Consider the following 16,876-nt stretch of genomic DNA (forward strand, 5'->3'; position numbering starts at 1 on the left):
ACACTACAACCTGATGCCTGCAGAGAAGAGGCAAAGCAGAGAGGTTGGTACTTCTTTGCAGTGATCTTCTCTATTTAGAAAGGTTTTCCTTGCAGCAGCAATTTGTCATCACAGCACTAATTCCAGCCACTGCCCCAGAACACCCAGTCTGCAGCTGACACATCACAGTTGTGCTTTAGAATTAACCTTCTCACAGTAACTCAAGGGCACTTTATTTTCTCCTTCAGCTCAAGCTTTTCTTCTCAACTGCAGAGCTACTCTCAGAACAGGGAAAGGCTGCACCTGAGATCTGGTCCCATCAGTTCTGCCTGCTTGCTCTGCCCTCCCTGACAAGCTCTAGAGCTGATATGGGTACCAGAAACCCAATCTTACCCATTCTGCAGCTATAGGTCCAGAATGAAGGAAATAAACCCAGCAACTGTTGCTGTTGTATGGCTTTTTTTTTCCCCTAACATTTTTCTGCAGTAAAGATCTAACTTCTGCTTCAAGTTTATCTGTTACAATTAAGGCCTGTCTCCATCCACACTCATACTCTCCTTTTCTGTCAGCCCCAAACTGAAGGTGATTGTCTAAAACACAATACTGCATTGCTCTAGAAATCAGCTGTGATGTATCCCACCCTTTTCAATTTGGTGTCATCTTTTAGACCAGAAGGATTTGCCATAGCATTTTTTCAGGTATTAACTTTTTGTTTTCTAATGGGAGGTCAGATAGATAAAAATCTGAATGGTAGCTAATTGATATCTCAAAGTAAAGGGAAGATTTGCTACAGATATCCAGAAAGTAATTTTGGATTCATTTATTTTATTTCACTCAAAATAAAAGCATGCTGGTATAGTAACTTGTCAGAGAGTTCACAGCAAATCCTATAACGAAATCTTACAGTGCAATTAATACTGCATATGGGAGCATTCAGTTTGTTAGTTCTTTCTTTAAACAGCGTTCAGCAATCTGCACTCCAGGAAGTAACACACCATGCCAAGCTTTTAAAGTGCTTTACAAATGTATTTCATTAATCTCGAGCAACTTGTAGAAGTGCACGTTATCATCCTTACTCTATCAGTGGATAAAACATTGCACAGAGAATTAACGTGCAATTATTTAAAAGCATTTCATGCTTAACCTTTAGTAAAGCTCAAAAACATAGCTGTAGCATCAAGGTCCCTAGAGGAAGCTGGAAAGGTCTAAATACAGGCAATAGTAACAACTAAGGCATAGGATGATTTCTGCATGAGATCAGATGGACTGGAGCTAGTTAAAAGAGAATGAACATATGGGCAAGAAGACATAAGCAGCCAGCATGCAACCTGCAAGTTGCTCTTCCTTCTTCATTGTGGTTTAGCAGAAAGCTGCAAGTGGAGACTTGCTGAAATACAAAGGCACTGAAACTCAAAGTTAAGGAAATAATACTGCATACAGCTCACACATCCTTAGGATCATAAGACCCCTGTTGGGCAAGAAATGGCTTCAAACACACCTGTGCTCCAAATAAATGCACACCCCTTTCTCCTCCATCACCCTTAATATGCATACCAACACAGAGGAGATCATAGAATCATAGCACTGAGTTGGAAGGACCCCTGCAGACCATCTTGTCCAGCTCCCAGAAATGAACAGGGACACCTACAGCTCGATCAGGTGCTCAGAGCCCCCATCCAGACTCAATGTGAATGTCTTTAAGGACAGGGCATTCACCACCTCCCTGGGCAACCTGTGCCATTGTAAACAACTTCTTCCTTATATTCAATCTCCTGTTTTAGTTTGAAAGCATTTCCCTCTGTGCTGCCACAACAGACCCTGTTAAAGAGTCTGTCCCCTCCCTTCTTACAGCCCCAATAGATACTGAAAGGCCACTACTGGGTCTCCTTGGAGCCTTCTCATCTCCAAGCTGCACAGCCCCAGATCTCTGCCTGTCCTCATAGGAAGGTGTTCCATCCCCTGGATTATTTCTGTGACCCTCCTCTGGACGTGCTCCAAGAGGTCCACATCTCTCCTGTGCTGAGGTCTCCAGATCTGGACACAGTATTTCAGCTGAGGTCTCACCAGGAGGCAGACCATTACACTAAAACCTGCTTTGGGTTATTAATTAACAGTAAGCTGTTCAGGGTTTGGAGAACACATCCCAGATAGCTAATTCACAACTGCTGGGGAGAGGTTCTATACTTTTCTTTTTCTTTATACTTTTTGACCCCATCACTTCTCTTCCACCAAGGTTTCCTGCTCCTGCCTTTGTAGCAGTCAATGTAAAAGTCATTAGGGTCACCAAGGAGAAAAGCATGAGATGAGTTGATTGCTTCTGTGCCTTTCACAACAACTGCAGCAACAGAGCAGGCCTGCAGCCAGGGCTGAGCAGCATGCTGCATGCAGGCAACATTTCGAAGTACTCTGCAGAAGGTACCTGGGCCAACTGTCATTTGAATTGTAAGGAGAGAATGTCTCGGTTGCCAAAAGTATTGTTTGTGAAATAAATAGGAGGACTCTGTGAAAGATGCACACCTGAAATCCATGCTGGATGAGAAGGTGCTAACTGAGAAAAAAAGTTCCAGGGCTTCTTTCTAGGGTCAAAAGTTTACTAATCCAAACTGCCACATCCGTAATGCTCAGGGAATTAAGTTTTTTTATTCTGTAAATAACTGGAAAAGTGACCTTCAACAAACAAGGACAGCTGGCTGTCAAAAATGGTAATACACACACATCCAAGGAAAAGTGTAATACTCCCAACAAGGCTCCCAATTTCAGTGAGTTTCATTCCACACAGGATGTGGAAAAAACAACTAGAAAAGGGCTCATCCAGACCAGATCCTAACCAAGAATACATGGAAAGTGATAAAATCAGTGACATGGGACTAGGTCTTTTTTCATACAGAAAGAACAGGTTTGAAGACACTTAGATGAGCCAAAGTTTTTTAAATTGGCTGGGCCTGATGCAATCCAGGCTCTGCTGCAATCCAGGCTGTGCTGCTGAGGTCTCAGGGCTGTTAGCAGTTATTAGCAACCTGATGGTGAAGTACAGATGAGGAACAGAACAAAATATGCACACTTTCTGTCGTTAAAAAAGGCAGAGGATGAGGAGGTGAGGAATTGGATACCCATCAGCTTAGTTTCAGTTCACAGAAACAAATAATAACTGGTAAGCAGAGAGAAAATCACAAGAAAATGAGTGGCTGCCTGATTGGATCTGTTCAGAGTAATTGGTGTCAAACCAATCTAATTTCCTTCAGGAGTGAGACAATACATTTTGTGTCACACTTTGGTTTCTTTAAAGCTTCCCATAGTGTTTCCTATCGCTTCTTGCATGTAAGGTAAGGAAACACAGTCCGGATGGAAGTAGCAGGGAATGGATGCCAAAACTACCTGAAAAACTACTCAGAGCAGTGCCAAATGTTCATTTCCCAAAAAGAAGTTACACAAAAATGTGAGCTTCTTGGTGGGCTGTGTTATGCCTGGTATCCATCATTAGGAATGGCAGCTGAATGAGTGAACTTGCTAGACTGGCAAATAATAGCAAATTAGGAAAATTGGGAAAGTAGGCTGAAGGTCAAAGTAGATTTAGAAATGGTCTCAAAAGGGGAAGTTGAAGTCCAAAAAACCAGAATTGGGATCCTGTTCAGTAGCAAAAAAAAAAAAAAGAAGAAAACACTAAGCGTTAAGACCCTATGTGATAAAAAACAGACAAATGCTCTTCTGGAAATACAAAAGAAGTTGGCTTGCAAGACAAATGAAATAGCCCTTCTCTTTTCAACACTATCAGGACCTCAGCTGGAATACAGTATCCCATTTTTGGGTCCTGCACACCCAGAAAGATATGAGCCAATTAAAGACAATTCACAGCAGTGAGAATGATCAGTAGCTTAATAAACAAGACCTAAACAAACTGTGGTTGCTCAGGAAAGGAGAGACTGAAATGAGATGACAAGCACATAGAAGCCCAGCACAGAGGAACAAGTTAATCTATTCAACGTGTCCTCAGTGGATAGAGGTAACAAGCTGCAAGTTCCATGTGGAAGAATCAATCTGGTAAGAGGAAAAAGGTTTCCAATGGAGAAGGTAAGAAAGCACTGAACTGAACTGCCTAGAGAAACTGTGGACAGACTGTGTGGGGAGGGCTTCATAAACAAGCTGGAAAACAGCTGCCAGGAAGCTGCCTTGGGGCAGACGTTTGGATCAAACTGGATCCACAGCAGTCTATGCTATCGCCATGCCTCTGCTGCCTTATGCCCACAATGCAGTTTGCCATCTCACTGTCACACAAACAACACAGAGCTAATCGAAAGCAAACTGATATTCTGTATTTGGTATGGGAAATTTACCCAAAAGGATATCTTACTCCATCCTTCTGGAGCCCTTCAGCACCTTAATGCCTTGCACACATGTGGTGCCCTAAGCACTAAAGCTCTCGATGCACCTTTCAGTATTGAGAGGTATAGTGAACTGTGATAGATAAACTTGCCAGCAAGAACGTGTAAGGTGACACAGAAAGGCAGTGACAGAGCAGACAGCTGTTCCCTCTGGCTCCAACACCCTTGCTGTTGCCAGCTGCTCACTCACCCCACAACTATTTTAATACAGATGTACAACGTGCGTTAACCTTTCTCACCAGACCAGAGAGCTAAATTCCAAGTCCACTTTCCTGAGCTGCTCAGAAAGCTATTAGTATCTTGTTCCCATACATAAATTTAGATTGTTTAATTTCCCAGACAGTAAACTGCTGATTACCAGAGTCCAGGCAATAAAGCTAGATGTTACAGCTCCGGAGCAGCAGTTTGCCACCCCTGGATGCAGACTGTGCGCTCGCCCGCTCTTCATCCCCCCTCCCCTTTTCCATTTGCATCACTCGTGTCCTGGTTTGTGGTGGAGGGTGGCTGTCACATTCCTTCACTTTACTGAGAGATTTCTTTATCATTTGCATGAGTGTGTATTTGCATAATGGCACGCTGGGGAGTTCAAAGCTGTTTTCTCACTTTCAAAGTAGTCTCTGCGTGTAAGCTGTCCCAGGTCTGATGTGCACCAGGCTTGTATTTTTGTTCTTGATTGAGCACTGCTGCACCGTATTCCTTTTAAAACTCCAGCTATTCTGGGAGATGTGTATAATTTAATATGTTCAATAGATTTCTTGTCAGGCATTCATGTACAACTTCCTTCATCTCACGCTCAGATGTTTGATTTTCCACAGTAATTGGTTTAGCCACATTTGTGTTCACTTTTACGACCTATAGTAAATGCTGCTTCTTTAGCCATGGGCTGTTAAAGCTTTTGCCAGACCCTACAGTAGCTACCAGGTAGGTTTATCAGGCATTTCCCAGTCCTTGTCTGTTAATGGGTCTTGATCTATACTTACGTAGCCTAAATGCTACATTAAATTGAACCTCTTCTTTACAAGAGCAGCCGTGGGTATGCAGTGCAACACGATTATCTTACTGGTTAGATGCACAGCTGTTTAGCATACTTACAGTGGGCCAGTCCCCACATATCCAAGAGTCCAAGAAGATTGAGTTTGCTCACAGGAGCTGCTCTGATGCCCATGCACAGGCAGAACTGGCCTCCACATTGAAAGCAACATGAGAAATCTCAACATACAGTGCAGAGACCTTCAAAAATTACTGCAGGGACAGAGCCAATGTCCCAGGGAACTTAAGAGTCGTGAAGCTGGCCTAGGATTGCAGAGAACAACAGGCCAGCATTCAGTGCTGCTAGGAAATAATTTTAGGTCAACAGGAAGCAAGCGATGTTAATGTTCTTCAGAAAGAAAAACAGACAAAGCAATTACTGGAGCTATTCTTATTTAAAAAGGAGAAAAACCATCACAGGCTATGGTAAAGCAAGCAGATGAGTGATAAATATGGACAACAGATTCAGATCTCCCAAATTCCCGTACATGCAGTGATTTGCATTATCACCCCAGTGACTTTCAGCTATATTAGACAGGCCGAGCAGTTTGCCTGCTGTCCTAGACCACCTTTGAAAGCTATCTCTGATTCTCATACAGCATATAACACTGTGACAGTGTGACCGAACTGCAGGATGTCACCTCAGGTGAAAGAAAATGACTTTTTCCAGGAAACACATTAATTGGATGCGTATTATCCAAGGCTCTTGAAATTAGTGGCTACAGTGTAAGCTCAAAGTATTGAAAAACATAATACAGAAAGCACAAGCTTTTGAAGTACATAAAAAGTAAGATGTACCACAAGTCTTATGGACTTCTTCCTCTTTTTCCCCTGCTAAAATATGCATACTGTACAGCAGAATTCTCACAAGAAGCAATTGGGGAAAAAAAGCCCACAACTTTCTGAAGATGTCAGAATTAGGTCACCTCAACACTGTTGGGATGTTTATTGAATTCATATTTTTCCACCTCATCAAATGACACAATAGAAGAAATTCTTTAAGAATAGTAACAATTCAGAGGTCAGGACAAAAGGCAAAAAAGGGGAGAATTTTGACAACTGGTAAAATCCTTTGAATCCAGGAGGACTGAGCTATGAAGCAATTTTAAGCTCAGAAGCATCCAGTTAGGACAGAAGTGGGTCAGGTGTTTAATGGAAAAGCACAGACTAAAGCGAAAAGTTTTTTTCCACTTCACAGTACAGCAAACCTGCATTAAATAGCAAGCCCAAAGCTTGAGGTTTTTTGAGATATGGGAAAAAAATGGACATTCTGTCAATATGAGCTCAGCATTGGGTGCTATGCAGAGCCCTACAAGTGCCCCACAGAGATGATGTCCATCATGGTGGACTCTGTAGGAACTCTGGGGCCACAGACACTCCCCATGTCCTTTAGAAACATCTGCACCGATGAAGACAAGCTTTTGTATTGGCTCCTTCTATCCTGCATCCAGTTTCCACCTGCCTTGTCCTACAGCGTGACCTTTCAGAGTGACACGTGTACCTTTGTGATGGAGGCACACGCTGACATGGAGCTGTGCACCATTACCAACACATCACCAGCAGCATGACACCTTGCAGTGACACTCAGCACTCACCCCTTCTCATGCTGATACAACCTCCATATGGGCTACATGTTTCCTAGCAGTTTCCACCTGGAAAAAAATGAACTGCCTCTCTATTATTATTATTATTTTACCTCCTCTGTTTGGTGCTGCGACAAAGAAGCTGCCCAGTATGCACATAAAGGGACAGTCACAAGGCATGAAAGTCATAGCCATGGAGTATATAACAACAAGTTGCAAGTACCATAGCTTCTCATACGTGGGAAGGCAGTGCTTCAGTGCAGCTGAATCTTGTAGCTATTATCTGTCATGTAGAAAAATATCCATTTTTTTCCACTGCTTGTGGTTGCACAAGCATATCCAAGCCCCCTCAGACAGGGCATTTCCCAGGCCTAGAGCAGAATGACTCCCCATCGCACCAAGTGACAAGGCTATCAAAACAGAACATAGGCTTAAGTGGGCATCACAGCCACGCACACACAAATGTCACTACAGTCCACTTGCAACTAAACCCACTTCAAGCTAAATGGAAATAATTACATAAACTGCTTCATTATCTCATGAAATAAAGAGTGATTTGATAATGGCTGTATTAAGTGTAACTTTCAGTGGCTTTAGAAACCCAGTGAATTATTACTTTAAGGGCCAATAAGTTATTCTTATGTGACCCAGAAGCTGTATCTGCTGTTGACAAAATGCCTATGTGTATAAAACCCAACTGCACAGAACTTGATGTGCAGCCTCTTTCTATTTGTACTACAACATCTTCCTGACAAAAAGCAGAGATGCCCAAGTCAGAGTGCAGAAAAAGCTGCGAGCATGCAGTCTGGAAGCTGTGCAGATATGCTCACAGCAGCTGCAGTGTAATACAGCATTCCCAGTCTCAGGACAAAAAACATTTGAAGAACTGCGTGAGAGTTCTGCATTATTCTTAAAATAATTGTGGATGGATGCTTTCTTTGCCCCTACTTTTGCACAATATTGTGGGTATGATAACCCCTGCCCTGCCTTCTCTAAGGGAGAAGAGGAAACGCGATCTGTACCACTGCACTGCCAGCATACAGGATGCTTTTTGTCTCCCCACTGGGCTGAAGCCCTCAGGCACGATAAACCAAGGACTGGACCTTGATGTTCAGTTTTAAAATGATCCCAGATGAATGGAAACATAAAGAACCAGTAGGCAGAGAGCCTGATGCTGTTTAGACTAAGGTGAGCTACCAGGCTAAAGAAGAAAAGTGAGGATGCTTATCAAAAGGCATACACAGCCCATGTCGTTCAGCAGTCTGAGTCCTGAATGGACACATTCCATAGGCAGATACTTCATTTCCAAGAGACTCAGCAGCCTGGCTTTCTGCTTAACAGTCTTCTCGGTGGTGGAGATTCTTCCAAGAAAAGAAATAAAAGCCTTCCAACTAAAGGAGCCAAAGGAAGAAATAAAGGCTGATACATCGTGTTCTTAGACCTCCCCTGCATGCCTCAATCACTCTCTCCCTGTGCCTGCTCAGGGTCTCAGACACACTGCTATTTTTGGTAGCCCAGGTAAGGAGCATCATCACAATATGAGACGAGAAACAAGCAGATTACCAAGAAAAAGTACAGGGTTTCTAGTGCTGCTTTTTGAGAAGAAAGAAGGAAAGAACGCTCAGTACTGAAATGCCTTTTTGTTGTTTGTACTACCAAGATCCATTTGGCCAAAGTACTTTCCCTTTGGCATCCTCTGGTATACAAAAAGTTCAGCCCCACACACCTATTCTCCTTCCATACTGTGAGCTGTCTGATTTCAGGTACCATTAGACAACATACTGCCCTTGCCTCTTCCATAAGTCTATTCTGTTCCTATCAGAATTATCAGATCCTCTGACCCTCCTTGCCAACGTCCTTTATCTAGGATGTTTGGTAAATTGAAGCAGCAGCTAATACACAGACTGCCTGCCAGAATGAAAATCACCTTTCTGCTTATAGAGAAGAACAGCAATGACAGCACTGTGACAATGAGGGAAATCAGTTCCACTCCATCACTGATAAAAAACAACAATGAAAAATGCATGTAGAAGTCAAAGTATCTGCAATGTTTTTAGAGCATAGGTGGTAGCAGGAGTTGGAGGAAGCCTTTCCCATTCTGCTTCTCCCAGCTTAAGAGGTACATTCTTCTGCCTAACCTGTGCTGCTACATTTTTTAATATTGACAGCTTATTAGCAACTACACACAAAGCCAGCATCTTCAGTAGCTGTTACTTTCCACATCTGAAGGAAGCACGTATGCCTGAGAATACACCAAATATGAGAAAGGTGCAGCTGTATATTTACCTGGAAAACATCAGCACTTCCAGTGGAAAAAAAATTGCCATTGCACATAATGAACAAAGATGTGAAATATCCTGCTGACATTACAAACCAAGAGCAATGTGAGATTAGTGGGACAAAGTTAGGATCCTAACTCTGCATTATACCCATCAAGTCTCCTGTGACGATCTCTCACCAACTTCTAAAGAGTGAATTAGATGATCACTATGAGGAGTTGTCAGTAGTGGCAGAAGGAAGAGGGGTTTATTATGTGCTCAGCAGTACATAATAGAACACTGTTACCAGAATCCTAGGGTTTGATCTCTACTGATTTGGTAAACTTTCCATTTAAAAGTTCCAAGTATTTCAGGGCCAAGGTGTTTTCAGCAGTTGGACTTGATTCTTGTGTGTCCCTTCCAATCATATCCTAAGATCCTGTTATTCCTTTTAACTCCATTTTACATATAGAAAAAAACAAGTAGACACAGGAAAGGCCATTTAGTCTGTCACAGCACTGCACTGGAGAAGTGAGGAAGAAAACATCTGATGCTTCTGTCATGGTTAGGCTGTCCACAACCATGGCACAAATGGCAGCAAACAAGCTTCTTTCCATTCAGGAACTCCTCAACCCTGACTTTTTGTGCTCATAAGCAGAGGCACAGTCCTGTTAGCTCACCTAGGTGTGTGCAAGTGATAAGCCAGACCTCCTCCCTCTGTGAGTATGAACATTGTCATCAGCCAGTCAGAGAGCCAGAACAGGCAATAGGTAAAAATCTCAAAGCCTGAACAGAGAACTGAATACTTGCTGCAAACACCTTATACTGAGTCCACAACTCAAGTGTTCAAGTCATTAATACAGCAATTAACGACAATGAGCAACACCACCCCAACTTTTAGATTATTTACAATGACCAAGAGCTGGATGTGGTGTGCAATGGGCAAAGCAGTCAGAGTGCACCAAGCACCAACCAGGACAGGATGACAAACAACTGTGCTGTAGCTGCTGGGGATGCAGCACGAAACATTTCAGCTCTGATAACGGTTTTCTTTCAGCCAGTGAGTGTACGACAGCCTGCCGGCCCTGCTGCATTTTGCCATTACATTCACAAAGGCAAATACACACAGTTGTTTTGTTTGCTATTCTGGAAGGTGCTGGTTTGGTTCAGCCTACCCACAGCCAGCCCTGTGCCAGTGCAGAGGCAGCCCGCTGAGCTCATTCAGCCACACTGCCATGACGGTCTCTTTCTTTTCCATCCTTTTTTTTCCTTTCTTGAAATTAAAGAATGATTACAAATAATTGTTGTGGTGCTGGTGAGGCTAACAGAGCTTGCTAGAAAGGCAAGGCACAAGACAAATTCTGGGCAAATACTGACTGATAGTTTTGAGCTATCAATTCCTGCACTGTGCAGATTGCTCACATTTGGTCCAGACTGGCCCACAACGAGCTCCTTCTGTCTTTAACAAAAATAGTGTACTAGCCTAGATATTCATTAAGTAGCTGGGAGATAATATTAATCATATTAGCCTAAACATTTATTCAGTAGCTGGGAGACAGTATTAATCATTCATACCATCAGAGCTCAGTACTTTCCAATAGCAGAAAAGATGGGCATTATGCTCAGTGACAAAGAAAAGTACATGTTTGGCTTCTGACAACCCAGAGTGAGAGTTCAGTTTGATACTCCCTGCTAAGCCATGGTCAGAGCACTGGTCTTTGAAAGGAACTGTGGTTGTGACAGCAAATCTCATGCACTGGGAAAGCTGGAAGCTGCTACCTGCTCCATTGGGGAAAACTCCACGCCATCCCTCAAACCCAAAATAAATTCTGACTCTTCGGAAACCATAAGCTGAAATACAGTAATTTTCCCCAGGAACATCGAGCTGCTGAGTAGGTGTTAAAAAAAAAAAAAAAAAAAAAAAAAAGAAGCCTTTCTCCAGTACATTTTAATACTGATGGAACAGATGGGGAATGGCTTGTTTGCAAACTTATTAATACTGTTTTCAAAACATTTTTTGATGCAGACAAATGCTCAGTTAGGAAAACTCTGAAGTCTTCCTCTTTGCTCAGTTCAAAGTTTGGGCTAATGCTTTTGCAGAGCAGATTAAAGGCTCGGGTGCTGCACAGGTTGCTCAGAGGCAGGCCCTTCCTCAGCACCAAGTCCCCTTGCTGGCTCTCCTGTCCAGATGTCTATAAATTTTAGATTGAGAGCAAAAGGACTGCTTGAATTCTCAGCTCTAACTTGAAAGGTGGCATTTCTTTTTGCTAGCAGTGACCTTCAGCAGAGCATACTCATTGCTGGCTGGAAGGCTACAAGGGTTCAGGAAGTTCAGACTGTTTCTGTCTGTGGTCATTCTGATCCTTTTCCTCCATGAAAAAAATATACATACATACTTGTAAACATCACTTTGAAAATCTCTATATTGATAGTACTGATGAACAGAAATAATAATTACTGAGGAATCAACCCACAGACAGTATGTTATCAGTGTGCTATTGTAAACTGCACAGTGTGAGGGGGTCCACAACTATTTCAAGAGGTAGGAACAGCAGCTATGAATTATCTAGGCCAGAGGCACCTTCCAGCTATTGCAGCTGCTGTTTGCATGCAGTCCATATGCTGTGCTTGAGATTTAGTATGCACCTTTCCACTGCTGTATGTATTCAACACCTATTTTTCCTTTGCATAACAAAGTGTGACCACAGCAAATTGTTTTCTTGTTAGGATAATCTGGTCTTGAAGAATTTATACTGTATTGGCAGAGTAGACAGTCCTAAGTAGCAGCATACTCTGTAAGTCCTACAGAGACCTATATAGTAGGGCTGCTAATGTTAATAAAAGATAATGCCAGTTAAAACCTTTTCCAAATAGAATATTAACTATAATCTCTTACTATAACAACTACCACGCAATAAAACTATTGCAACAACCAGCCTGTGGTCTCTGATGAAAAATAATGTGAGACAGCCTAACTTCAGCCATCTTAATGCAAAGCAAGCAGCAGACTCCACAAGGACTGCACTGAAGTTTGCATATGCTGTATGTTTTCACACTGAGTTGATGCTGCAGAAGCAAATGGGATTAAGCCATCAGTGTGCATGTGTTCAAACTACAGAGGATAAATATGCCAACTTGCTCTGAAGTTGTAATATCTCCATTTTTACCTTATCCTTTCTTAAGCGTAATCCACCAAGTAACCCCAATCTTGTACTCCATATTTTCATCTAAATCCCAATAGAAAAACATCTAAATCTAAATAGAAAACAACTATCCCAAACTTCCCCCTCTTTAGGAGTTAATAGTACCAAATATGCAATTCCTCCTTCATGACATATACGCAGGTCTCAAGTAAGGGAGGAGATGCAACGCTGGGCAGATGCAGCCACTGAAACACATGGCTTTCTCCTAAAACTTCCTTCTTCAGTGCTCTCTCTCTCTCTCTAAACCAAATTTCTAAATAGCATCTACCCATCAACTTCACTCAGACAACAAAAACATTCCAAAAAAGAGGTGCTCAGATGGAGCCAATCCATTAAAGACTCTGCTGGAGCTGAATACAGGAAATTAAGAGTACATCAGGCACCATATAAAACTTTTTTCTATCTATGGTAGGAGTGCACAGACTTCTGAAGACAAATGAAAACAGGAATAAATGCATTTTTTCTGTAGCCACTCTGACTTGCTAATAAAATATGATCATTTTCATAGACCTTGAGCTGTTAAGTACAGCCATTGACAAACAATCTGTACTATTACCCTAGCTCCAAAATGCTGCTCCACAATGCGATGCAACAATTATCAACCAGGCACCTCCTAATTAAGCATAACAGGTTAAAGAAAAGAAGTCAAACCAGCAGGAAGGAAGAGAAACACATGCATGCATGGCAAGTTAAAGCTGAAGCACACATCCAACAAACAAGAACTTTCTTGACTTTTTTCCTCCAGTAAGCACTGCCCGCTGGTCGCCAAGGTTCTTTGAATCTTGCACTAAATTTTGTCAAATAATTAATATGAGGCCAGCAACCTCACCTTTTTTCAGGCTGTCATGAGCTTTGAAGCAGAAAGGAGTAATTGTTCAGTATCTGTGGGTAGTGAAGGTTATTTTAATACCTGCGTATTACCAGCTCACCATGAAAAACGACCCTTGAGTTTCCATAAAAAGCAGCTGTTTGATGTATATCACATCCGTGAGCATTCAGACTACGCTGTAAATCTACTCTTCCTATTAAACAGGGCGGCTGTCTGCACAGGCACGTTCTGATTTACAGAGCTCACTGTCTGAAATTCATCCTTTCTGCTTCTGTGTAGTATTTTCCATGCTTCTGCATGAATTACACTGTTTATAAAAACAGAGAGGTAATGAGAATTAAAACATCTTCAGCAGTCAGCTCCCTCAAACTGTCTTCAACAAAGCAGATTGACTTTGCTATCCATAGTTTCTGTGTGTTTTTGTAAAGCATTTGTGAGCCTATAGAGAAAGAATAGGCAGATTTGTTGATGATAAATACTCTGAAATAGGGCTGAAATGATTTTGATAGAAATACCCCCATAAGCTCAGTACGGTTTCGGGGTTTTCTGTTAACAATCAGTAGCTAAGAATAAGCTATGACATTGCCAGCAAAGAGAACAAATTGAGAAGTTACAATGATAAACTTATTAAAACATAAAGCCTTCCTTCATTCTGTGCTCCAGGATGCGAGCTGCACTTTACTAAAGCATACAGATCTGCACCAAAGTTCCTGAAACAATCTTAAACATAGGCAAAGAATCATCAAAGACAACATCATTTATTTTCAGAGCTGCAGTGAAAACTACAATGCTGTTCTAGCATATAAAATACCTTTCATTTGTCTAAAGAAAGCATCTTAAAGTTATCCGAGCTGCTATTCAGGTGCTCAGATACTCAAACGCTGTACATGCACAGATTCAAGTATAATGCTCTGCAGCAAATGGCTTTCAGCATAAAATAATTTTGTATTTCTTAACGTCCTACCTTCATAATTGCCTTCTAGGAGACCCAGATGCTCAAGTGCCTTCACAAATCCAACAATTATCACCAGTACCACAATCATTTCAAGTCCCTCCAAGTTCATCTTGAAAAATTATTCGTGTAAAAGCATCTTTTCTTAGGGAGCGTCCTGACTTCAGAGTTAGACTTTAATTAAAAAGCCCTCCTAGCCCATGCCATGTCACACAAGCACAGAAATACAATGCTAAAGAAGCCCAGCATATTCCCACCATAAAACATTTCTATTGACAGCAAGATGAACACAGGAATGTAAGGAAGTCAGATCTTACCATGGCTGCATCACTTGCCTGCCTGGATACAGATGTTTCAGTCTCTAAGGCAACAGAATATACAGTAACCACTTTGTTTAGCATTTCCTCTCAGTCACAGCCAAAATTAACCAAATCTGTCTGATACCTAGTGAAACACCGTGCTGCTTTTCCCACACTGAATTACAGCTTTAGAGAGATCCCATCTGAACCAACACACGAGATAAAGTACAAACACGTTCTTATGGCACGCACTGAAGCCAACTTCAGAAAACTCAAAGAAATAATCTCATTTAGAAAGTGACCCATTGCTGTATGGAATGAAATCCATATTCAACCGCAGACTTTTAGCAGACACTCAGTTATCTTTTTATCCCCTACTGCAGACACCCTGTACATCAAATACCAGAATCTAGTAAACAGTAAATGTGGTAAGAAGAGACCAGTTAGAGGTAGACCTATTTTAAAGTTTTAGAGATGTGAGAGCAATAAACACTTCCCCTCGTGCTGCTCCGCGTGCAGGCAGTAGAACTTGCTGCTGCTCCTGTGCCATCTTTCAAATGAGGAAAGGGCAGAAAGGACAGCAAGGGCACCACGGCCACAGCCAGAACGGTCACTCACTCAAAGCTAACTCACTTTGGGATAATTTGACTTAGAAAGTAAACTGAACTGACATTAACATGGTAATCATCTGAACGCTCAAAATCTGCCTTGCTGCTTTCAGTTATTGTTTTTTTAACCATTTGTGCACTTCTGATGCTTTACTTGATACCTCCCAGGATAAAGCCAAATTGCATCAAGTGTTTAAACGATGCAGTAAGGAACTGAATGCCAAGACCACTGTATGCACGTGAGCCCACCCTCCTGGAATCACAGAATGGGTCCGTGCTGCTGTATAGAGCACTCAGTCCCACAGACTCCTCTGATAGCTCTAAACAGTTCTCTTCTTCACTTCAGCAATACTATGCTGTGTTGCAGTCTCTTGCTAAAGGTCTAAACCAAGTTCAGTGATTATTCTAGTGTATTAATATTTTAGAGCCATTCATTCTTTATTTATATAATTAGCGTCATCAGCATCCACACTTTTGTCAGGTATCCTCTTTCAAAATAAGTGCTGTACTTCTTCCTGCTATCAAACTTCATTTAGAGATCTCACAACTTCCTTCCAAATTTCTCATTGGGCCTGAATGCTCCCAAGTGGAGGTTAAAGTTACTGTAGGATCAAATCCAACTGCCACAGAAATTAAACACCTCTGGGGCAGTCCAGACATAAGGTACAACAACATTCATCAATAAACAACGTTTCAGTTGAGAAGGGAAAAGAAAGAGATGCTGCCTAATGGAAATGGCCCGGGATGGAGAAGGATAAAATGGCTTAAGCCTAATTTTGGCCAAGTTAAACCCATGAACTCGGTGACGTGAGTTGGGCGATGCCAGTGAGCATTCTAAATTAACTTTCACAGTAACATAGAATCCTTAGAGTTCTCCTTAGCAAATCTTAGGGAGGCATTCCATCCCTTGGATCATTTCTGTGGCTCACCTCCGATGCACTCCAACAGGTCCACATCTCTGTGCTGAGGACTCCACATAATTTTGTTTGGAAAGGGGATTTCTCCCAGTCCAGTGGACTTATGTCATTGTCCCAGTTTGCTGCTGCTGAGCTACCAATACAACTGATTACCAATTATGTTGTCTATTTTTCTTGCCAAAAAACCCACCATCCCACAGAGAAGGAACTTCACAGACTGTCTCTTCCTACTGTTAAGTTCTACCATCAAATTATAAGTTGCTCTGTAGCCCACTCCACAGAAGCTATTTGAAATATTTGCTCCTTTTTTTCCCCCCAATCACAGAGATGTCTTTAAACCTCAGAGAACTTCCAGCTGTTCCCTGGCCAGCCCAAGCCATCAGTAACAGTGTCTTAATGAGAAAAGAGCAGAGGAGCCTCATCAAATATATGCCTATCACACACCTGGTTTTGCTTGGACAAGCTGGCAGGACTGAGGTGCAGGCTCTGCAGTTAGTACCAGTTATCACCTCTCAGCAACACATTGTATACCTGCAACAAACTCAGTACAATTTTCCACATTCATGTTTGAACCTGAGCAACTCACTGCAAAGGAAAACACTCCTGTTAACTGCAAATGCCCAGTTTCTGCTGGCTGCAATATCTGATTATCTATTCACCCACCTACCAGCAGTAATAAGGAATCTGAGGGTGCCATAATGCCTCCTTCCTGCCAGGAACAGCTGCGTGCCCAGAGCAAGAGACCTGGATGGTGTCAGCCCATCACAGCATGCAGGAAGGACACACATAAAACTGATTATCACTGCAGTGCGTGAGCAGAATCCAGCATTCCTGGGGGTT

The 16,876-nt window shown here is 42.1% G+C and overlaps 1 protein-coding gene across 8 annotated transcripts in view; it reads right to left on the reverse strand.

Annotated features, from left to right (window-relative positions):
• Positions 1-16,876, reverse strand: part of KCNIP1 (potassium voltage-gated channel interacting protein 1) — a 265,634-nt gene that overhangs the window by 75,416 nt on the left and 173,342 nt on the right. The window contains exon 1 of one of the 8 annotated variants that reach the window (XM_048961106.1): positions 14,225-14,294. The exons of the other annotated variants lie outside the window; for them this stretch is intronic. The gene's annotated coding sequence lies outside the window, so the exon portion shown is untranslated. Of the gene's footprint in view, positions 1-14,224; positions 14,295-16,876 lie in introns of those variants that run through there. 8 annotated transcript variants of the gene reach the window in all.

The sequence above is a fragment of the Lagopus muta genome, chromosome 14, assembly GCF_023343835.1.
Source record: "Lagopus muta isolate bLagMut1 chromosome 14, bLagMut1 primary, whole genome shotgun sequence".
Taxonomy (NCBI): domain Eukaryota; kingdom Metazoa; phylum Chordata; class Aves; order Galliformes; family Phasianidae; genus Lagopus; species Lagopus muta.